The sequence below is a fragment of the Arachis stenosperma genome, chromosome 10, assembly GCF_014773155.1.
Source record: "Arachis stenosperma cultivar V10309 chromosome 10, arast.V10309.gnm1.PFL2, whole genome shotgun sequence".
Lineage (NCBI taxonomy): Eukaryota > Viridiplantae > Streptophyta > Magnoliopsida > Fabales > Fabaceae > Arachis > Arachis stenosperma.
The window spans coordinates 38,462,233-38,487,745 of NC_080386.1; the positions used below are offsets into that span (position 1 = coordinate 38,462,233).

The 25,513-nt window shown below is 38.6% G+C and overlaps 1 non-coding gene across 1 annotated transcript; it reads left to right on the forward strand.

Annotated features, from left to right (window-relative positions):
- Positions 1–13,128: 13,128 nt before the first annotated feature.
- LOC130958808 (small nucleolar RNA R71) lies at positions 13,129–13,232 on the forward strand. Its single transcript, XR_009077913.1, has one exon. It is a non-coding gene; the product is annotated as a small nucleolar RNA R71 (small nucleolar RNA).
- Positions 13,233–25,513: the final 12,281 nt, after the last annotated feature.

The window sequence follows — 25,513 nt, forward strand, 5'->3', positions numbered from 1 at the left end:
TGAACTTGTCAATGGCGTAAACTACTGCAAGTAATTCTTTTTCTGTGGTTGTGTAGTTCTTCTGTGCGTCATTTAAAACACGGCTAGCATAGTAAATAATGTGCATGAGCTTGTCATGCCTCTGTCCCAACACTGCACCAATGGCATGATCACTGGCATCACACATCAATTCAAATGATAATGTCCAGTCTGGTGCAGAGATGACTGGTGCTGTGACCAGCTTAGCTTTCAGGGTCTCACATGCCTGCAGACACTCCTTATCAAAGAGAAATGGCGTATCAGCAGCTAGTAGATTACTCAGAGGTTTGGTCATTTTTGAAAAATCTTTTATAAACCTCCTATAGAATCCTGCATGCCTCAGAAAGCTTCTGATTACCTTAACATTGGCAGGTGGTGGTAATTTTTCAATTACCTCTACCTTAGCTTGATCCACCTCTATACCCTTGTTCGAGATTTTGTGCCCAAGGACAATTCCTTCAGTCACCATAAAGTGACATTTTTCCCAGTTTAAAACCAGGTTCGCCTCTTGGCATCTCTTTAGAACAAGTGCTAGATGGTCAAGACGCTGAGTGAGTCTCTAAATACTGAAAAGTCATCCATGAAGACTTCCAAAAATTTTTCCACCATATTAGAGAAAATAGAGAGCATGCACCTTTGAAAAGTTGCAGGTGCATTGCATAGACCAAATGGCATCCTTCTGCATGCAAATACTCCGGATGGACATGTGAATGCTGTTTTCTCTTGATCCTGGGGATCTACTGCAATTTGATTATAACCTGAATATCCATCTAGGAAGCAGTAGTATTTATGGCCTGCCAGTCTTTCTAGCATCTGGTCTATGAATGGTAAAGGAAAATGATCCTTTCTGGCGGCGGTATTGAGCCTTCTGTAATCAATACACATACGCCACCCTGTAACTGTCCTTGTAGGAACCAGTTCATTTTTTTCATTATGGACCACTGTCATGCCACCTTTCTTAGGGACAACTTGGACAGGGCTTACCCAGGGGCTATCAGAAATAGGATAAATAATCCCAGCCTCTAGTAATTTAGTGACCTCTTTCTGTACCACCTCCTTCATGGCTGGATTCAGCTGCCTTTGTGGTTGAACCACTGGCTTAGCGTCACCCTCCAATAGGATCTTGTGCATGCATCTGGCTGGGCTAATGCCCTTAAGATCACTGATGGACCACCCAAGAGCTGTCTTGTGTGTCCTTAGCACTTGAATTAGTGCTTCCTCTTCCTGTGGCTCTAAGGTAGAGCTTATGATTACAGGAAAGATATTACCTTCTCCCAAAAATGCATATTTCAGGGATGGTGGTAATGGTTTGAGCTCGGGTTTGGGAGGTTTCTCCTCTTCTTGAGGGATTTTCAGAGGTTCTATTATTCTCTCTGGTTCCTCCAGATCAGGCTGAACATCTTTAAAGATATCCTCTAGCTCTGATTCGAGACTCTCAACCATATTGACCTCTTTTACCAGATAGTCAATAATATCAACGCTCATGCAGTCATTTTGGGTGTCTGGATGTTGCATGGCTTTGACAACATTCAACTTGAACTCATCCTCATTGACTCTCAGGGTTACTTCCCCTTTTTGAACATCAATAAGGGTTCGGCCAGTTGCTAGGAAAGGTCTTCCCAGAATGAGAGTTGCACTCTTGTGCTCCTCTATTTCCAGCACCATAAAGTCAGTGGGAAAGGCAAATAGCCCAACCTTGACAATCATGTCTTCAATCAGGCCTGATGGGTATTTAATGGAGCCATCAGCAAGTTGGAGACATATCCGAGTTGGTTTAACTTCATCAGTCAACCCAAGCTTTTCGATAGTAGTTGCAGGTATTAGATTAATACTTGCCCCAAGATCACATAGAGCTTTCTTGGTACAAGTACCTTCTAATGTGCATGGTATCATAAAGCTTCCCGGATCCTTAAGCTTCTCAGGTAAGCTTTTCAGAATGACTGCACTACATTCTTCAGTGAGGTAAACTTTCTCAGTTTCCTTCCAATCCTTCTTATGACTCAAGATCTCTTTCATCTTCGTTAATGGAAGGTTCACTGTTTAAGTACAGATGATGATTTCTGGCAACTGTATCAATAAGCTCTTGAGCTTCTTCTATTGTCTTTCTCATGTGGATAGATCCACCAGCTGAGTGGTCTAGAGAAATCTAAGCTTTCTCTGTAAGCCCATAATAGAAGATGTCTAATTGCACCCACTCTGAAAACATTTCAGAGGGGCATTTTCTTAGCATCTCTCTGTATCTCTCCCAGGCATCATAAAGGGATTCATTATCTCCTTGTTTGAAGCCTTGGATGCTTAGCCTTAGCTGTGTCATCCGTTTTGGAGGAAAATAGTGACTCAGGAATTTTTCTGACAGCTGTTTCCATGTCTTTATGGTGTCCTTAGGTTGGTTATTTAACCACCTCTTAGCTTGGTCTTTTACAGCAAATGGAAATAGTAATAATCTGTAGACATCCTGATCTACTTCCTTATCATGTACTGTGTCAGCAATTTGTAAAAACTGTGCCAGAAACTCTGTAGGTTCATCCTGTGAAAGACCAGAATACTGGCAACTTTGCTGCACCATGATAATGAGCTGAGGATTCAACTCAAAGCTACTGACTCCAATGGAGGGTATACAGATACTACTCCCATATGAAGCAGTAGTGGGGTTAGCATATGACCCTAGTGTCCTTGATGGAGAAAGGGAGATGATGTGGATTTATTTTATTTAATTTTTTTTATATATTTTCGAAATAATAAAATAAAATAAAATAAAATAAAATAAACGAAATAAAAATAAAAATAAAAATAAAAATAAAAATAAAAATTTGAAAATATTTTATGAAGATTTTCGAAAAAAATGAGGAGAGAGAAATTGGTTAGAATATTTTCAAAAATTTTGAGAAAAGATAAGATAGAAGATATGATTTGTAAAAGATAAATATGATAGGAAAAAGATGTAATTGAAGATTGAAAAGATATAAAAGATATTTCAAAAAGATAAATTTGTTTTGAAAAAGATATTGTGAAGATTTGAAAAAGATATTTATGAGTTGAAAAGATTTTAAGAAGGAAAAGATATAGATTTGTTTTGAAAAAGATATAATAAATTTTTTTTTTAAATCTTAAAAGGATAAGATTTGAAAAATTTTGAAATTGAAATCTGAATTTTTATAAAAAAAAGTTCGAAAATATGGCTTAAAAATAGTTGGAAAAGATAATTTTTTTGAATTTTGAATTTTATGATGAAAGAGAAAAACACACAAAAGACACAAGACTTAAAATTTTTAGATCTAATACTCCTTGTTTTCGAAAATTTTGGAGGGAGAACACCAAGGAACACCAAACTTAAAAATTTTAAGATCAAAACACAAAGAAGACTCAAGATCACTTTGAAGATTCACAAGAACAATAAGAACAAAAGAAAGAACACCAAACTTAAAATTTTTAGAAAACTTCAATAGAATTTTCGAAAATTATAAAAAGATTAACAACAAAACACCAAACTTGAAGTTTGGCACAAGATTCAATCAAAGAAAAATTATTTTTGAAAAAGATTTTAAAAAGAAGATACCCAATTATCAAGAACATAGACCAACGCTCTAGCCAATTAGGCAGTAAATGTAACGTGTTTTAAATATGTATTCTTTTTATAGATAAAAATAAATTTTTGAAAACTAATATTTTGAAAAAGTACAAGAAAAACAAGAAAAGACACAGAACAAGACAAACCAAAGATCAAACAAGAAAAATTGACAAGAACAATTTGAAGATCAAGCAAAAACAAAGAACACTAATTCAAAAATTTAAAAGAAAATACAAGATATGCAATTGACACTAAACTTAGAACAAGACACTAAACTCACAAAAAAAATTTTAAAATTGATAAAGAAAAATAATATTTTTGAAAAATTTTTGAAAAGGAAATACAGGACTCAGAATTTAATGACTCTATAGCAACAAAAATAAATTATTTCTAATCTAAGCAACAAAATAAACCTTTAGTTGTTCAAACTCGAACAATCCCCGGCAACGGCGCCAAAAACTTGGTGCACGAAATTGTAATCCCAATATCAAAATCAAGATTTCTTATGATTTCGTACCACTAACCAACAAGTGCACTGTGTTGTCCAAGTAATACCTTACGTGAGTAAGGGTCGATCCCACGAAGATTATTGGTTTGAAGCAAGCTATGTTTATTTTATTATTCTTAGTCAGGATATCAATTATAATTATCTGTTTGAATTATTAGAAAAATAAAAGAGCGTTAAATAATTACTTGTTATGCAATAATGGAGAATATGTTGGAGTTTTGGAGATGCTTTGTCCTTCTTATTTAAGCTTTCCTCTTGTATTCCTCTTCCCACATGCAAGGCTCCTTCAATGGCAAGCTGTATGTAGGGTGTCACTGTTGTCAATGGCTACTTCCCATCCTCTTAGTGAAAATGGTCCAAATGCTCTGTCACAGCACGGCTAATCATCTGTTGGTTCTCGATCATGCCGGAATAGAATCCGTTGACTCTTTTGCGTTTGTCATCACGCCCAACAATCGCGAGTTTGAAGCTCGTCACAGCCATCCAATCCTTGAATCCTACTCGGAATACCACAGACAAGGTTTAGACTTTTTGGATTATCATGAATGCCGCCATCAATTCTAGCTTATACCACGAAGATTCTGATTAAGGAATCTAAGAGATACTCATTCAATCTAATGTAGAATGGAGGTGGTTGTCAGGCACACGTTCATGGGTTGAGGAAGGTGATGAGTGTCACAGATCATCACCTTCTTCATAGTGAAGCGCGAATGAATATCTTAGATAGGAACAAGCGTGTTTGAATGGAAAACAGAGAGAATTGCATTAATTCATCGGGACGCTGTAGAGCTCCTCACCCCCAACAATGGAGTTTAGAGACTCATGCCGTCAAAGAGTATATAATTCAGATCTGAAAAATGTCATGAGATGCAAAATAAGTCTCTAAAAGTTGTTTAAATACTAAACTAGTAACCTAGGTTTACAGAAAATGAGTAAACTAAGATAATTGGTGCAGAAATCCACTTATGGGGCCCACTTGGTGTGTGCTGGGGCTGAGACTTAAGCTTCTCACGTGCCTGGGCTGTTCCTGGAGTTGAACGCCAGGTTGTAACCTGTTTTGGGCGTTGAACTCCAACTTGTAACCTGTTTCTGGCACTGGACGCCAGACTACAACATGGAACTGGCGTTGAACGCCATTTTACATCATCTATCTTCGCACAAAGTATGGACTATTATATATTGCTGGAAAGCCTTGGATGTCTACTTTTCAACCCAATTGAGAGCGTGCCAATTGGACTCATGTAGCTCCAAAAAATCTATTCTGAGTGCAAGGAGGTCTGGCTCCAACAGCACTAGCAGTCCTTTTTCAGCCTAACTCAGATTTTTGCTCAGCTCCCTCAATTTCAGCCAGAAAATACCTGAAATCACAGAAAAATACACAAACTCATAGTAAAGTCTAGAAATATGATTTTTGCCTAAAAACTAATAATATTCTACTAAAAACTAATTAAAACCTACTAAAATCTACATGAAATTACCCCCAAAAAGCGTATAAAATATCCGCTCGTCATTCCTGCACCTTGTTCAGAGATGTGGGGTACTTTTTTGATATAGATTGACTAAAGGGCCCTTCTCGTAAGCCATTAATGAGGCCCATAATAGCGGCTTCTGTTGGCAGGTTCTGTATATCCATGCATGTCTTGTTGAATCTTTCCATGTAGTTGCGCAAGGTTTCCCGTTCTCCTTGTCTGATTCCCAGTAAGCTCGGAGCATGTTTAGCTTTGTCCTTTTGGATGGAGAATTTGGCCAAGAATTTCTTAGCCATGTCCTCGAAACTTGAGATGGACCTAGGAGGGAGGTTGTCGAACCATCTAATTGATGTTTTTGTTAAAGTAGTTGGAAAGGCTTTGCAACGAACTGCATCTGAGGCGTCGGTGAGATATATTCTGCTTCTGAAGTTACTGAGATAATGGCCGGAATCTATAGTACCATCGTATAAGGTCATGTCTGGGAGTTTAAAGTCCTTTGGGATTTTCGTCTTCATGATCTCCTTGGTGAATGGGTCTTGCTCCTTGCGGGTGCTATCTTCGGGAGTGGATTGGCTGGCTTTCGTCTTGACATCGGCTTCAAGTTTTAAGAGTTTGTTCTCCAATTCCCGGCGTCGTCTTATTTCCCTTTGTAGGTCCTTCTCGGCCTCTCATTGGCGTAGGACTTCTTCCTCAAGTTGTTTTAACCGGTCTTAAAATGCATCCATGGCTCCCTCGTTTGGGGAGTTCTTCTTGTTGTTGATTTGGGAAGTATCTTTTGGGGTGCGTCCGCATTTTCATGCAGCATTATTTCCTCTAGATCTGAGGTGTGGTCGTTGTCATGGTCGTCCACCATGGTGATGGGATGACTTCCAGGTTCCCCGGCAACGGCGCCAATGTTCCGAGGGTTTCCTGAAACTATAGGTCGATCTCGGATGAGATCTTCTGTAATGATCGGAGTTGCTGTGTCCGACTTGTTGGACTTGGTGGCGGCGCTAATTCCTTCGTCCCTAGAGGGTGGGGGTACCTACAAGGGATTCCGATGCCTAAGTTAGCAAGGGTATTAAACAGGTATTGAGTAGAATCAGAGTATGAGTTATACCTGGGTACTCCAGTGTATTTATAATGGTGGGGAGTGACCTTTCCGGAGATAAGATAGTTATCTTTATCTTATCTTATCTTTGAGTAAGGTCTTCTTATCTTCAAGGGAACCGCCTTTATCTCTACAGGCTTGGGCTGCCATTGGATTCGGGACGTGTTCCTCTGTTTGGGCCCTTTATTGGGCTTTCCTGTGACTTGGCTGAGCTCTTTGAGAAGAGGTCGGGTCGTCCTGACCTGAAGAGGTCAGTCGCTTTATCTGTAGAACATCCCGGGTCGGACAGCTCGACCCAGGGTATGAACACCCTTCTTCTACCAATCAACAAAAATTTAATACACGAATACACATATCAAGAGGTCTTTCCAGGGGTTGTAATGGGGTTAGGGTGAAGGTAGGAATGTATTTGGTTAAGTGGACTAAAATTCAAATCCTTGATTAACCTAAAATTACCACCTAACCTAAGACAATCCATGTAATTATAATGCAAAATCTAACTGCCCATTAACTGTGTTTACCACATATTCATGCATCCCAAATGTAGTACAGTACATATGCATTGATATTATTACTTAACTTGGGGAATTTTTTCCCCTTTTTATTATTTGCTCTTTTTCTTTTCTTTTTCTTTATTTTTTGGTTTTTTTTATTTTATTTTTTCAATGCATATGACTAAGGTATTGAATGCAAGAATATGTGCTTAACTATCTTTGTCATAAATTCACCAAAAATATACAACACCCAATTTGCAAACCAAACGTTTCCAGATTTAATTTCTCCAGACTTAAATCATGAACACTTTCACTAGTCTAAGCTAACCAAGGATTCAAATTAAGGACATTATTGTTTTCTGCTTAGAGTCAGTGATGAGCTAGAGTAAAGAATAAATGGGATAAGTAGGCTCAACATTGGTTTACAAAGGATAATGAAAAGGTTAAGGCCATATGGGTATGTAAGCTCAGTGAAACAAAGGCCTCAATCATATAAGTGCATGCATACATCAAACAATGGAAATATAGAATTAAGCAAGGCAAAGATCACAATTTTAGAGAGAACAACACACACCAAAATTAAAACATTGGTTGATAAGACGCAACCAATCAATTAGGCTCAAAATCTCACGGGTTTTGTGTGTTCGAGCTCTAAACCATGTTCCAAAATAAATTTTTTCAAGAAATTTTAACAAAATTTTAATTTAAATTAGTGAAATGCTATAAAGTAGTTTCTTGGAAAAGGATTCGTCACTTCAACCAAGTAGTGGTAAAGTATGCATGAAATCTAACAAACATGCAATCAAACATGCAAATGCAACCACTAACTACAAAAAAAAAATAACTACAAAAAAAAATAAAAATTGGTGTTGAAAAGAAAGTAACTAACCCACAGAAGTCGGTATCGACCTCCCCACACTTAAAGATTGCACCGTCCTCGGTGCATGCTAAGATGTGCAAGTGGATGGGCTGATACACTGCGGAGTTCCTTCAAAAGCTTGTGTCGAGTGACTTATTGTTCGCCCCATTTAGAAGTTTTCCGTTTTCCTTCTTGATGGCCATCCTGAAAGAAGAGAAAAAGGAAGAGGAGTAACCCACAAACAAAGATATGTAAACAAATAAAAAAAATATGGGTGGGCTAATGCCAAATAATAATAAAGTTTTCAACTATATGGTAGCTACAACATACAAATGAGAAAATAGTAGAAGCACATGGCATATCAATAGTACAAAAATTGCGACAATGGGGGAGAGAGAATGGGTTATAAAAGATAGTATAAGTGCATGTCAATACAAATGGAATACAAGTGTCATAAAAGATTAGCATTAACCTATAAATAATATCACCCAACAATGTAAAACAAGTCATTAATTGCCAAAACAATGGAAGAAATATTCAACAGATGAGTAAACACATTTAACACCAACGGAAAAAGGGAGTCTTAGAAAAGAAAATAAAACATGCACAAAATTAAATGCAATGAATGAATGTATGTAAATGCAATAAGTAAAAGAAAATGAAAGAGAATAAGGAGGAAAAGAGAGAAACAAAAGAAAAGGAGAGGAAAGAAGAAGAAAGGAGAGAAGAAAGAATGAGAGAAAAAATGGGAAGAACGGAATCTACGAATCAACGCGTAAGCGTCCCCCACGTGTACGTGTGGGTGTGCAGAAGAAGAGGCGACGCGTAAGCATCGGTCACGCGTATGCGTGACATCTCGTCGTGCCAAATGCATGACACCAGCCTCCTTCCCGTGCAACTCTCGGGTCAAGACACCATTTTACGCCGATTCTCCATCCACGCGTACGCGTCGCGGACGCTTACGCGTGGATTGACCAAATTGCAGGTGACGCGCACGCGTCACCCACGCGTATGCGTAGGTTGGCTCGTGCGCCAGGCACCTTACCAGCACGATTCTAGCGTAACTCTCTGCCCATTTTCAATATAGTGCGAACCTCCATATGACGCCTGCGCATCATAGACGCTTACGCGTGGAAGGTGTAATTTTTTTTTAGAAATTTTTAAACAACTAAATCATAAATTAAACGAAATAAACATTACTAAAAATAAGAATTTAGGTTATTACTAATATAAACAAAAGAGAAAATAGGAAGAATATACCATGGTGGGTTGTCTCCCACCAAACACTTTTAGTTATTCTCCTTAAGTTGGACAGTTGATGAGCTCCTTGTCATGGTGGCTTGTGCATGAACTCGTCCAGGAATCCCCACCAATGCTTGCAATTCCAATAGCCTCCGGGATCCTAAACTAGGCGCATAAAGCCTTCAAGCAAGTTAAAGCAAGTGACAAGGCCCCAAGAGTGTTGAATGCTAAAATGAATTCTGGGGTCCCAAACCTTGCTTTTTTACCCGTCTTCGTATTGATTATCATTGTTCCAACTGGGTGGCAAGCAATCTGAATTCTCATTGAAGCCTCCAAACAACTTTCTAGACCCATTCAATGTAGCATGACTCCAACCTTTACAATTCAACCTTGATGGTCCAACCATAATGAGTTTCAGTTGTTGTTTCCAACCACTAACCCTCTCTCTTTTACTCTTAAAGCCACAAATATTCCTAAGTTGACCATCCGTCTCAAGAAAACCATATTCAAGTGGAATGAGAAAACTAAGTGATATGAATTTTACCCACTTGAATGTTGTGAAGGATGATGGTGACTTAGGGGGAGGGGTCTCCAACAACTTTGGCAAGGTGATTTCAAGCTCCACTCCCTTGTGCTCTTCTTTGAATTCTTCCACCTCCTTGCAAACCTCTTCAACTTCAACGCCCTAATCAAATTCTTCTAATTCTTCCCTGTCACTCAAGTCATAAGTTGGAGGTTGAGAAAAGTATACCTTCACATCATCTTCAGATTCACTTGGAGAAGGTTCTAAAAACTTAAGAGGTTCAATTGCGGATGCAAGTTCATCATTAGGAGGGATTGATTCATGATCATCATCACCAAGGGAACTTGCCTCTTGATCTATTCCGTCCAATTCTTCATAAGGAACATGCCTTGGAGGTTGTGCACTATCCTCCTCAACATCAATTTCAAGCTTCTTAGCGGAATTCTCTATAACTCTCGATTCCCATGGAGGCTCAGCATCTCCTAGGTCTTCAACCACTTCTTCTTCTTCGATAATTACGGCTTCCTCCAATTGTTCTAGTACAAAATCACAATCCTCATTTTTCACCGGAGTTTTTAATTTCTCTTTCATACTACGTTCCTCACTTGATTCTCTACGATTGGCCATGGTTGTATCTAGAATATTCAAGCATTGGGAGGCTAATCGATTTACTACCTCAGTCAAGGTAGCCGTGAATTCTAGTGCCTTCTTATTCATCTCTTCTTGCCCTTGAAGAAGTACACTAAGGGTTTCATTCGTTGGAGATTGGGGTGGATATGAGGGTTCATTACTTGGGAGGAAGGGTTCATGATAAGAAGGTGGTTCATTTTGATATAGATATGGTGATAGTGTATATTGAGGTGGTGGTTCTTGGGAGTAATTGTGTTGGAATGGTGGTGGTTCTATGTATCGTTCATACGGTTCATATGGTGGTTGATATGGTGGATAAAGGGCTTGTGAGTATGGTGGTTCAAAATTATGTTGAGGAGGTGGTCCATAAGCATGTGGTGGTGGTTGGTGACACGTACAACAAGGACTACCACATCCATTCGATTGGTATGCATTAGGATTGGAGTTAGACCTATATGAGACCAGAGCTGGTTGTTGCCAAGAAGGTTGTCCATAAGCTTGTGGCTCCTCCCAACCTTGATTGTTCCATCCTTGATGCATATCCTCATTGTAGCTTCCATTTCCTACAACATAATTTGAACCAAACTCATAGCCAAATGAGTGAGAATTCATGGTAGCAAATAAAAATAAAAACTAATGAAAATAAGCAACAAGGTCCTAAAACTAGCAAAAACTAACAAACAAGCAAAAAGCAAATATTTACAATAACCAATAATAAGGCACACGTTTGTAATTCTCTGGTAACGGCGCCATTTTTTATGAGTGAATTTTTTATGGTAAAGAATTTCACAAATAAAATCTCGTTGCAAGTATAGTTTCTAAACCAACTAAAATCTTTTCATACAAAAAATTATTTGTCACAAGTAACAAACCCATTAAAAATAAACTGAAGTATTTAAACCTCGGGTCGTCTCTCAAGGAATTGCAGGGAAGTGTACTTATAATTGGTTATAAGATTGTATCTTTTTTGGTTTTTAATTGTTGAACAAGGAATGTAAATGACCAGAAGATAAACTAATAATTAAGAAAAGTCCTAGTAAGGATTGATAATTAGAACTCCTATCCCTATTATCATAGTCACTTGTGATGGTAATTGCCTTTTGCTATCACTTGGTTAACCTCTAACAATGAAAAAAAGTCAACTGAGTAAAGTTAACTTAAGTTCACAAGTCCTAGTCAAAGACTAGCGTTGGTGAAGCTCAAGCCAACTAGCAAGTTTCAATCACTAACCAACAAGAGACTTTGACAATTCAAGGGTCTCTAATTACTCAATCTAAGCTAAGAACATAAAAAGCTAATTTAAAATCCAACCAAGCATTTTATCAAACTCTTGGTGGGCACAAAATAAAAGCGTAGAAAAGTAATAAGAGAATGTAAAATCTAAAACCAATAATTGCAAAATCAATGATATCAAATAAAGGAAGAAGCAATAAACATGAAATACCTCAAATTGCATAAAAAGGGAAATCAAATCTAACATGAGAATTCACAAACTAAATTGGCAACATGAAGTAATCAACTAGGGAAATAAGTAAACTATAATGCTAAAGCAATTAAAAGTGGAAGAGAAACTAAATTGAAATAAGATAGAATTCAGGAATTGGGAAGGAATAAAACTAAGACCTAAAACCTAGAGAGAGGAGAGACCCTCTCTCTCTCTAGAAAACTACATCTAAAACCTAAAGTGTGAATAATGAGAAGTGAATGCCTGATTCTGCTCCACTCCCAGCCTCTAATATGTGTTTTCAGGCTTGAAATTGGGCCAAAAACAGCCCAGAAGTCGCCCGCAGTGATTTTTGATACATACAGCACGTGGCTCTGTCACGCGTACGCGTCGCTTGTCTGCCGCACTATCCACGCGTACGCATCATTCACTGGTATGTGTCATCTAACAGCAAGGCAACAATGGTAAATTACATATTATTTTGAAGCCCTGGATGTTAGCTTTCCAACGCAACTGGAACTGCCTCATTCGGACCTCTATAGCTCAAGTTATGATCGATTTAATACGAAGAGGTCAGGCTTGTCAGCTTTGCAATTCCTTCAATTTCTTGTATTCCTTCCACTTTCACATGCTTCCTTTCCATCCTCTAAGCCATTCCTGCCCTATAAACCCTGAAAACACTCAGCAAACTTATCACGGCATCGAATGGTATAAGAGAGGATTAAAAATAGCAAATTTAAGGCCAAAGAAGCATGTTTTCAATCATAGCACAAAATTAGGAAGGAATGTGTAAAACATGCGATTTCTATGAATAAGTGTGAGAATAATGGGTAAAATCTGCTGAATTAAGCACAAGATAAACCGTAAAATAGTGGTTTATCAAGGGTTCTCCCATTTAATTCACCTCCTCCATTGAAGGTTGATCTGGATCATAAGCATCTCCATCATTGGAGGCTTCTTGAGTGCTGCCAGTTGCAGTTTTTGATCCAGTCAAATGCTGAGAGATCATATTGACCTATTGGGTCAAGATCTTGTTCTGAGCCAATATGTCATTTAGAGTATCAACCTCTAGAACTCCTGTATTCTGAGCTAGCCTATTGTTCACAGGATTTCTCTCATAAGTGTACATAAATTGGTTATTTGCAACCATTTCTATGAGTTCCTGTGCCTCTTTAGGCATTTTCTTCAAGTAGAGTGATTCACCTGCAGAATGGTCCAAGGACATCTAGGAAAGCTCAGATAGGCCATCATAGAAGATACCTAAGATAGACCATTCTGGGAGCATGTCAGGAGGACATCTCTTGATTAGTTGCTTGTATCTTTCCCAAGCTTCATAGAGGGATTCACCCTCTTTTTGTCTAAAGGTTTGAACTTCCACCTTGATCTTACTCATCTTTTGAGTTGAAAAGAACTTGGTCAATAAAGCATTGACCAACTTTTTCCAAGAGTCTAGGCTTTCATTTGGTTGAGAATCCAACCATATCCTAGCTCTGTCTCTAACAACAAAGGGAAAAGCATAAGTCCGTAGACCTCAAGATCCACAACATTGGTCTTAACAGTATCACAGATCTGCAAGAATTCAGATAGAAACTGATGTGGATCTTTTAGTGAAAGTCCATAAAATTTGTAATTCTGTTGCAAGAGAGAAACTAACTAAGGCTTTAGCTCAAAGTTATTTTCTCTAATGGAAGGTATAGAGATACTTCTTTCATAGAGGTCAGAAGTTGGTGCAATAAAGTCACCAAGAACCTTCCTTACTTCTCCTCCAATATTCGGCTCAGCTACCATATTTGTATTTTCAGCTTCTTATTCGAATAACTCTGTGTGTTTTAGCTTGTTGTAAACGCTTTCTTAGGGTCCTCTCAAATTCAGGATCAAGATCAAAGAAAGGTTCTTTATCTCTGTTCTTGCTCATAAACAAGAAAAAGAAAAGAAGAAAGAAAAAGAATGGGAGCTCTATGTTCAAGAACAGAGGACTCTCTGTGAGGTGTGAAGAAGAAAGAAGAATAAAGATAGAGGAAGGAGATAAAGAATTCAAATAAAAGGGAAGAAGGATTCGAAAATTAAGAAGTAAAAAGAGAAACTAGAATTAAAATATTTTTGTTTTTATTTTATTTATTAATTAAATTCGACAATACAAGCTAATTAATTAAAAAAATTTGAAAATTAAATGATGGTTTTCGAAAAAAGAAGAGAGAGAAATAGAAGGGAAGTTTTCGAAAAGAGAAGAGAGAATAATTAGTTAGGAAGTTTTGAAAATGAAGAAAGAGAAAACAAGTAACTAACTAAGAAAGATTTGAAAATAAGATAAGATTTGAAAAATATTTGGTTTTGAAATTTGAAAATTGAATTTTAATTATGATAAGATAAGATTTTGAATTTTGAATTCTAAAATTTGAATTAAAAACAAGATAAGAAAAAGATTTGATTTTTTGAAAAGATTTTATTTTAAAATTTTAAAACTAAGATAAGATAAGATAATTATTTGAAATTTAATAAAAAGATAAGATAAGAAAATATAAAGATTTGAAAAAATTTTTAATTTTAAATTTTTAAAAGAAAGATAAGATAGAATCAAATTAAAAAAAAAGATTTGAAAACGATTTTAAAAAGATAAGATTTGAAATTTAAAAGTTGAAATTAAGATATGATAAGATAATGATTTTGAAATTAAAATTTGAAATTTTTGTTAAAATTTTCGAAAATATTTTGAAATAAAGATAAAAAAGATATTTTTTATTTTTTGAATTAATGAAGACAGAGAAAAACAACTAAAAGACACCAAACTTAAAATTTTTAGATCTAAAACACTAAGTTTTCAAAAATTAAAAAGAAAAACAACCAAAAGACACCAAACTTAAAAATTTAAAGACCAAAACAAGAAAAGAAATAAGAACAAGTTGAACAATAAGAAAGAACACTAGATGATTTTCGAAAAAAATATAAAGCAAATAAGGAACAAGAAAAAGCCACCAAACTTAAAAACTTTGAAAATCAAAGACACTAATTTCGAAAATTTTAAAAGAAAACAACTAAAAGACACCAAATTTAAGAATTTTGAAATCAAAGACTCTAATTTTAGAAAAGAAAAGAAAAGAAACTTAAAGACTCAAGATGACTCAAAAAGGACACCAAACTTAAAGATTGACACAAGACTCAAACAAAAGACACTATTTTTGAATTTTTTTTTAAAAGAACACCAAGAAAATTCGAAACTTAAACAAGAACAAGAACAAAGACTCAAACAAAAAAGATAAAGATTAAAAAGAAAAGAAAAGGTTTTTGAAATTTTTCTTATTTTTTTGAAAAAAAAAGAAAATAAAAGACTCAAACAAAATTAAAAAGTACCTAATCTAAGCAACAAAATAATTCGTTGTTTGTCAAATCTGAACAATCCCCGGCAACGGCGTCAAAAACTTGGTGCGCGAAATAAGAACTCGCACAACTGAACCAACAAGTGCACTGGGTCGTTCAAGTAATACTTGAGGTGAGTCAAGGTCGATCCCACGGATATTGTTATTTTAAAACAAGCTATAGACACCTTGTAGATCTTAGTCAGGCGATTAGAAAAGATAGTTTGTTGAGATAAACGCATAAAACAGGAATATGGATGAAATTACTTAATTTGAGTGAAAACAGTGATACACTTCGGAGATGCCTCATTCATCTGGATCAACCTTTCCTACTGTCTTTTTTCAACTGTGAGTGATTCTTTCCATGGCAGGCTGTAAGTGATCAATGCCGGTTTAATGGCTGTCAATCTTCCTCTCTCAGGCCAAACGCCAGGTTTAGTGTGCGCCCAATCTGAATGAGGGTGAAGCTCCTGCAGTTCATCCCCTTGATGATCCTACTCAAAACGCCACAGACAAGGTCGAATCTTCTGGATCAAGAATGTTGTGCCTTTGCTTCTAGCCTCTACCACAAAAACCCTAATCTACCCATACCTCGGCTGAACTGGTGTCTTGAGAAGTCCTTAACGAAGTCGTGGATTAACCATCTAAGAGATGTATAATCAAGCTGGTGGTTCAGTGATCTCTATTTAAGGACTCACACTGAACCCATGTAGAATGAAGATGAGTGTCACGGATCATGCCATTCATAAGGTTGAAGAGCAAATATATATACATCTTAGAATAGAGTCACACAAGAATTAAATAGAATAGTAGTACTTTTATTAATCCATGAAACTCAGCAGAGCTCCTAACCTTAGCCTAGGAGGTTTAGTGACTCATGCTGATAGAAAAATACATTGGTAAATGTGAAAGTGGGCAAGAGTTCTTAACAAGGGTGAACTCTTGTCTATATATACTAATCTAATGACTAAAGATTACAGAAATAAGATAAACTGAGTTGATAGTGCGAAAATCCACTTCTGAGGCCCACTTGGTGAGTGTTTGGGCTGAGCAAAGAGTGTTTCCACATGCTAAAACTCCCTAGGGGCATTAAACCCTGGCTAGGGGTCCCCTTTTGGGCGTTGGACACTAGCCACCCCCTATTGGGCATTGGACGCTAGGAACGGGGCTGGTGGCTGGCGTTGAACGCCAGTTTTAGGCCTTCATTTCTGAAGCAAAGTATGGACTATTATATATATGTATGGAAAGCCATGGATGTTAGCTTTCCATAGACGTTGAGAGCGCACCATTTGGACTTCTGTAGCTCCAGAAAAGCTCTTTCGAGTTCATGGAGGTCAGATCCTGACAGCATCTGCAGTGCTTTCTTTGTCTCTGAATCAGACTTTTGCTCCAGCTCCTCAATTTCTGGAAGAAAATACCTGAAATTGCATGAAAACACACAAGCTCAAAGTAAAATCCAAAAATGTAAATTTTGCACTAAAACCTATAAAAACTTAATAAAACTTAAACAAAACATAATGAAAACTATATGAGAATAATGCCAAAAAGCGTATAAAATATCTGCTCATCAGCCAGCACAAGGAGGACTCTATATGATCTTGGGGCAAGCATCAACTTAGTACCTGCCTCACTGATAAAGAAACTCGGTCTAGACTGAGAAATCAAGGCCACCTGCATATGCCTTCAATTAGTTGAAGGCTCAGCTAAAATTCTATAAGGAGTAATTGAAGACATGATTATAAGGGTTGGACCCTTTGGATTCCCTACAGACTTTGTTGTCTTGAATATGGAGGAATACAAGAATGTGTCCATTATTCTAGGGAGACCTTTTCTGGCCACAGGAAGGACCCTCATTGATGTGGAAAAGGAGAAAGTGACCTTGAGAGTCAATGAGGATGAGTTCATCTTAGATGCCACCAAAGCAATGCAGTATCTTGATGTATCATAGGAGTGCGTGAGGATCGACATCATTGATTCTCTGGTGGAAGAAACACATGTAGTTGAGAGCCTAGAGGAGGAGCTGAACAACATCCTTGAGGATACCAGCTCTGGCAGGGAGGCGTTAGAAGAGTAGGAGAAGGCTTCAAAAGCTCCTAAAGTACAGGATGAACCTCCTGAACTCGAGATTAAGCCACTGCCATCATCCTTGAAATATGTGTTTCTTGGAGATGGTGACACTTACCATGTAATCATAAGTTCTTCCTTGAAGCCACAAGAGAAAGAAGCACTGATTCAAGTGTTGAAGACACACAAAACAGCTCTAGGCTAGACCATAAGTGACTTAAAGAGAATTAGTCCAACTCGATACATGCACAAGATCAGGCTCGAGGATGACTGAATCCAGCCATAAAGGAAGTAGTGCAGAAAGAAGTCACTAAACTGTGGGAGGCAAGGATTATCTATCCCATCTCAGATAGCCCCTGGGTAAGCCCTGTCCAAGTTGTACCCAAGAAGGGAAGGATGACAATGGTCCATAATGAAAAGAATGAACTGAAGTGACAGGGTGGTGCATGTGCATTGATTATAGAATACTCAATAACGCCACAAGAAATGACCATTTCCCTCTACCGTTCATAGACCAAATGCTAGAGAGACTAGCTGGGCATGCATTCTACTACTTCCTGGATGGATATTCAGGCTACAATCAAATTGCAGTAGATCCCCAGGATCAAGAAAAGACAACGTTCACATGCCCATATGGAGTGTTTGCTTATAGGAGAATGCCATTCGGCCTTTGTAATGCACCTGCCACCTTTCAGAGGTGTATGCTCTCTGATGAGCGGATAATTTGTACACTTTTTGGCATTGTTTTTAGTATATTTTTAGTATGATCTAGTTAGTTTTTAGTATATTTTTATTAGTTTTTAGTTAAAATTCACTTTTCTGGACTTTACTATGAGTTTGTGTGTTTTTCTGTGATTTCAGGTATTTTCTGGCTGAAATTGAGGGACCTGAGCAAAAATCTGATCCAGAGACTCAAAAGGACTGCAGATGCTGTTGGATTCTGACCTCCCTGCACTCGAAGTGGATTTTCTGGAGCTACAGAAGCCCAATTGGCGCGCTCTCAACGGCATTGGAAAGTAGACATCCTGGGCTTTCCAGCAATATATAATAGTTCATACTTTGCCCAAGATTTGATGGCCCAAACCGGCGTTCAAAGTCACCTCAAGAAATTCCAGCGTTAAACGCCGGAACTGGCACCTAATTGGGAGTTAAACGCCCAAACTGGCACTAAAGCTGGCGTTTAACTCCAAGGAGAGTCTCTACACGAAATTTCTTCATTGCTCAGCCCAAACACACACCAAGTGGGCCCGAAAGTGGATTTTTATGTCATTTACTCATCTATGTACTAGTTTTCTATAAGTAGGACCTTTTACTATTGTATTAGAAATCTTTGGATTTATTTTAGATCCTTTGATCATTGGGAGGCTGGCCTCACGGCCATGCCTAGACCTTGTTCTTATGTATTTTCAACGGTGGAGTTTCTACACACCATAGATTAAGGTGTGGAGCTCTGCTGTACCTCGAGTATTAATGCAATTACTATTGTTCTTCCATTCAATTCCGCTTGTTCTTTATCCAAGATATCACTTGTTCTTCAACATGATGAAGGTGATGATTGACGCCCATCACCATTCTCACCTATGAACAAGGTGACTGACAACCATTCTTGTTCTACAAGCATTCGAGGCTTGGTGAATATCTCTTGGATTTCTGATTGCATGATGCATGGTTGATCGCCTGACAACCGAGTGCTCGCCTGACAAACGAGCCAACCATTCCGTGAGATCAGAGTCTTCGTGGTATAGGCAAGAACTGATGGCGGCATTCAAGAGAATCCGGAAGGTCTAACCTTGTCTGTGGTATTCTGAGTAGGATTCAATGACTGAATGACTGTGACGTGCTTCAAACCTGTAACCTACTGGGCGTTAGTGACAGACGCAAAAGAGTGATTCTATTCCGGTAGGGGAGGGAACCAAACCGGTGATTGGCAGCACTGTGACAGAGTGTGTGCATTAGCTTTCACTGCGCGGATGGGAGGTAGCTGCTGACAACAGTGAAACCTTACACGAGCTTGCCATGGAAAGGAGTAAGAAGGATTGGATGAAGACAGTAGGAAAGCAGAGAGACGGAAGGGAAGGCATCTTCATACACTTGTCTGAAGCTCTTACACCAATGATATACATAAGTATCACTATCTTTATCTTCTATGTTATTTTCGTTCATCATCATCATATACATTTGAGTTTGCCTGACTAAGATTTACAAGATGACCATAGCTTGCTTCAATGCTAACAATCTCCGTGGGATCGACCCTTACTCACGTAAGGTATTACTTGGACGACCCAGTGCACTTGCTGGTTAGTTGTGCGAAGTTGTGTAATGCCATGGAATTGAACCACCAAGTTTTTGGAGTTCATGACCAGGGATTATGAGAGTTGTGAAAAGTATTGTTCACAATTTCGCGCACCAAGTTTTTGGCGCCGTTGCCGGGGATTGTTCAAGTTTTGAGCAAGCTTTTGGTAACAATGCCTGGGATTGTTCTAGTTTGGACAACTGACGGTTCATCTTGTTGCTTAGATTAGGTATTTATTTTTTCGGAATTCTTGAAGATGAATTCTAGAGTTTCATGATGATTTGTTGAAATCTGGCTGGCTGAGAAGCCATGTCTAATCTGATTGGACCGAGGTTTCAACTTATCACCACAAGAGCTTGTTGATTCTCATCAATTTTGCTCTTGGAGCAGTGATCTGCTAAGATTTGGCTGACCTTTGGTCATGTCTAGTGTTTTGGACCGAAGCTTTCCTTGAAGGCTTGGCTGGCTGTGAATCCATGTCTAATTCCTGGACCGGAGTCTTAGACTAGCATTGCACTGATTCCTGGAATTCTCATCAAGAATTTTGATACCTTTTCCCACTTAATTTTTGAAAAACACAAAAAAAATTTACAAAATCATAAAAACCAAAAATATTTGATGTTTCCTGCTTAAGTCTAGTGTCTCATCTTAAGTTTGGTGTCAATTGCATGCATTCATTCATGTGTCTTAAAGATCCTCAAGTAATTCTTGATGATTTTTGTGTTCTAATCTTTGAATTCTATTGACTTGAAGCATTTTGTGTGTCTCATATGCATCCTCATATTGTTAATGTCAGTAGTATACAAACTGCTAAGTTTGGTGTCTTGCATGCATTGTTAATTGATTCCTTTTGCATTTTGATTATTAAAAATCCAAAAATATTTTTAATTTGTGTCTTTTCAAGTCAATGATACAAAGAATTGAAGATTCAGAACATACTGCAGAGGAACTATACAGAAAAAGCTGAGCATTCGAAAATGCCCAGTGAAGAAGGCAGACTGGCGTTTAAACGCCAGCCAGGGCACCTGGTTGGGCGTTTAACGCCCAAAGAGGTAGCATTTTGGGCGTTAAACGCCAGAATGTATACCATTCTGGGCGTTTAACGCCAGGATGGTGCTAGGGGGAAGATCCTATTTTCAAAATCAATTTTTTTTCAAGTTTTCAAAGTTTTCCAAAATCAAATCTTTTTCAAATCATATCTTTTCAATCAAATGTTTTCAAAATCAATTTCTTTCCTTTTTCAAAGATACTTACTAACAATTAATGATTTGATTCAAAATCTCAAGATTGTTACCTTTTCTGTTGAGAAAGGTTTAATGTTTGAATCATATCTTTTCTTGTTAGGCAAGTCATTAATTTTTAAAATCATATCTTCTCAAATTGTTTTCAAATCATATCTTTTAAAATTGTTTTCACATCATATCTTCTCAATCACATCTTTTTAAAACCATAACTTTTCAATTAAATCTTTTTAACCACATCTTTTTCAAAATAGTTTTCAATCAAATCTTTTTAATTTCTAATTTCAAAATCTTTTTCAAAAATCACTTGATTTCTTTTCACTTTTAATTTTCGAAAATTATCAATCAAATTTTCAAAATGTTTTCAAAATCTTTTAAATGAATTTTCGAAAATTCTCTTCCCTCCTTCCCACATCCTTCTATTTATGGAGTACCACTCCTTCTAAATGCACAATTCGAACCTTATCTAATTAAAGTTCGAATTCATCTTCTCCTTCTTCTTTCTATTTCTCTTTTCCTCTGACATTTCAAGGAATCTCTATACTGTGACATAGAGGATTCCACACTTTCTGTTTCTCTTCTCTTTCATATGAGCAGGAGCAGAGACAAAGGCATTCTTGTTGAAGCTGATCCTGAACCTGAAAGGACTTTGAAGAGAAAGCTAAGAGAAGCTAAAGCACAACTCTCTCTAGAGGACCTGACCGAATTCTCCAAGGAAGAAGAACACATGGCAGCCGAAAACAACAACAATGCCAACAATGCAAGGAAGGTGCTGGGTGACTTCACTGCACCTACTCCTGATTTTTATGGGAGAAGCATCTCTATCCCTGCCATTGGAGCAAACAACTTTGAGCTTAAGCCTCAATTAGTTTCTCTAATGCAACAGAATTGCAAGTTCCATGGACTTCCAATGGAAGATCCTCATCAGTTCTTAGCTGAATTCTTGCAAATCTGTGACACAGTCAAGACTAATGGGGTAGACCCTAAGGTCTATAGACTGATGCTATTCCCTTTTGCTGTAAGAGACAGAGCTAGAATATGGTTGGACTCCCAACCTAAAGAAAGCCTGGACTCTTGGGAAAAGCTAGTCAATGCCTTCTTGGCAAAGTTCTTTCCACCACAAAGATGGAGTAAGCTTAGAGTGGAAGTCCAAACCTTCAGACAAAAGGATGGAGAATCCCTCTATGAAGCTTGGGAAAGATACAAACAATTAATTAGAAGATGTCCTTCAGACATGCTTTCTGAATGGAGCATCATAGGTATTTTCTATGATGGTCTCTCTGAACTATCCAAGATGTCTTTGGATAGCTCTGCTGGAGGATCTCTTCATCTGAAGAAGACGCCTGCAGAAGCTCAAGAATTGATTGAAATGGTTGCAAATAACCAATTCATGTACACTTCTGAAAGAAATCCTGTGAACAATGGGACTAGTCAAAAGAAAGGAGTTCTTGAGATTGACACTCTGAATGCCATATTGGCTCAGAACAAGATATTGACTCAACAAGTCAATTTGATTTCTCAAAGTCTGTCTGGAATGCAAAATGCACCAAGCAGTACTAAGGAAGCTTCATCTGAGGAAGAAGCCTATGATCCTGAGAACCCTTCAATGGAAGTGGTGAATTACCTAGGAGAACCCTATGGAAACACCTATAATTCTTCATGGAGAAATCACCCAAATCTCTCATGGAAGAATCAAGAGAGACCTCAACAAGGTTTCAATAACAATAATGGTGGAAGAAACAGGTTTAGCAATGGCAAGCCTTTTCCATCATCTTCTCAGCAACAGACAGAGAGTTCTAAGCAGAATACTTCTGACTTAGCAACAATGGTCTCTGATCTAATAAAGACCACTCAAAGTTTCATGAATGAAACAAGGTCCTCCATCAGAAATTTGGAAAGACAAGTGGGTCAGCTGAGCAAGAAAGTTACTGAACTCCCTCCTAGCACTCTCCCAAGTAATACCGAAGAAAATCCAAAAGGAGAGTGCAAAGCCATAGACATGGCCGAATGTGGAGAGGAAAGAGAGGAGGAGGACGCCACTGAGGAAGACCTCAGTGGGCGTGTACCAATCTCCTCTGGGTTCCAATGGGAATCTGAGGCTCAAAATGAGACTATAGAGATTCCATTGGACTTACTTCTGCCATTCATGAGCTCTGATGAGTATTCTTCCTCTGAAGAGGATGAGTATGTCACTGAAGAGCAAGTTGCTAAATACCTTGGAGCAATCATGAAACTGAATGACAAGTTATTTGGAAATGAGACTTGGGAGGAAGAACCACCTTTGCTCACCAAAGAACTGGATGACTTGTCTAGGCAGAAACTGCCTCTAAAGAGGCAAGATCCTGGAAAGTTTTCTATACCTTGTACCATAGGCACCATGACCTTCAAGAAGGCCTTGTGTGACTTAGGGTCAAGTGTAAACCTCATGCCCCTCTCTGTAATGGAGAAATTAGGGATCCTTGAGGTGCAAGCTGCAAGAATCTCATTAGAGATGGCAGACAATTCAAGAAAACAAGCTCATGGACTTGTAGAGAATGTTTTGGTGAAAATTGAAGACCATTACATCCCTACTGACTTCATAGTCCTAGAGACTGGGAAGTGCATGGATGAATCCATCATCCTTGGCAGACCCTTCCTAGCCACAGCAAAGGCTGTGATTGATGTGGATAGAGGAGAATTGATCATTCAAGTGAATGAAGAATCCTTGGTGTTTAAGGCCCAAGGACATCCCTCTATCATCATAGAGAGGAAGCATGAAGAGCTTCTCTCAAAACAGAGCCAAGCAGAGCCCCCACAGTCAAACTCTAAGTTTGGTGTTGGGAGGCCACAACCAAACTCTAAGTTTGGTGTTGAACCCCCACATTCAAACTCTAAGTTTGGTGTTGGGAGGTTCCAACACGGTTCTGAGCATTTCTGAGGCTCCATGAGAGTCCTCTGTCAAGCTAATGACATTAAAGAAGCGCTTGTTGGGAGGCAACCCAATGTTTTATAGTTAACTATTTTCTTTTGTTATTTTATCTTTTTTGTAGGTTGATGATCATAAGAAGTCACAAAAACAATGAAAAAAGCAAAAACAGAATGAAAAACAGGAAGAAAAACAGCACACCCTGGAGGAGAAGAAGCTGGCGTTCAAACGTCAGTAATACTAGCTGTTGGGCGTTTAACGCCCAGTCTGGCACCATTCTAGGCGTTTAACGCCAGAAAGGGGCACCAGACTGGCGTTAAACGCCAGTAAAGGGCAACAACCTGGCGTTAAACGCCAGGAATGGGCACCAGCCCGGCGTTTAACGCCAGAAATAGCTCAAAACGTGATTTTGAGCAACATTTGGTGCAGGGATGACTTTTCCTTGACACCACAGGATCTGTGGACCCCACAGGACCCCACCATCACTCTCTCTCTTCTTCCCCCATTCACCAATCACCTCAATACCTCTTCCCCAAAAACCCTTCACCTATCAAATCCCATCTTTCTCTTCACCACTCACATCCATCCTTCATAAATCCCCACCAACCTCACCCTTCAAATTCAAACCACTTTCCCTCCCAAACCCACCCTCCATGGCCGAACCATTACCCCCCCTCTCTCCTATAAATACCCTTCTCCAACCCTTCATTTTCACACAACCTAAACACCCTTTCTTACCCTTCTTGGCCGAATACACCACCACCTCCCTCTTCCTCATTTCTTCTTCTTCTACTCTCTTCTTTCTTCTTTTGCTCGAGGACGAGCAACATTTTAAGTTTGGTGTGGTAAAAGCGTTGCTTTTTCATAACCATTTATGGCATCCAAGGCCGGAGAAACCTCTAAAAAGAGGAAAGGGAAGGCAAAAGCTTCCGCCTCCGAGTCATGGGAGATGGATAGATTCCTCTCAAGGGTGCATCAAGTCCACTTCTATGAAGTTGTGGCCTTGAAGAAGGTGATCCCCGAAGTCCTCTTTTCACTCAAAAAGGGTGAATATCCGGAGATCCGCCATGAGATCCGAAGAAGAGGTTGGGAAGTACTCACCAACCCCATTCAACAAGTCGGAATCTTGATGGTTCAAGAGTTCTATGCTAATGCATGGATCACCAAGAACCATGACCAAAGTGTGAACCCGAATCCAAAGAATTATCTCACTATGGTTCGGGGGAAATACTTGGATTTTAGTCCGGAGAGTGTGAGGGTGGCGTTCAACTTGCCTATGATGCAAGGAGATGAGCATCCTTACACTAGAAGGGTCAACTTTGATCAAAGGTTGGACCAAGTCCTCACAACCATATGTGAAGAGGGCGCACAATGGAAGGAAGATTCAAGAGGAAAGCCGGTTCAATTGAGAAGGCATGACCTCAAGCCCGTGGCTAGAGGATGGTTAGAGTTCATACAACGCTCAATCATTCCCACTAGCAACCGGTCCGAAGTTACCATAGACCGGGCCATCATGATTCATAGCATCATGATTGGAGAAGAAATAGAGGTTCATGAGGTTATAGCCCAAGAACTCTATAAGGTGGCGGACAAGACCTCCACCTTGGCAAGGTTAGCCTTCCCTCATCTCATTTGTCACCTCTGTTATTCAGTTGGAGTTGACATAGAAGGAGATACCACCATTGATGAGGACAAGCCCATCACCAAGAAAAGGATGGAGCACACAAGAGACCCCTCTCATCAAGAGATCCCTGAGATGCCTCAAGGGATGCACTTTCCTCCACAAAACTATTGGGAGCAAGTAAACACCTC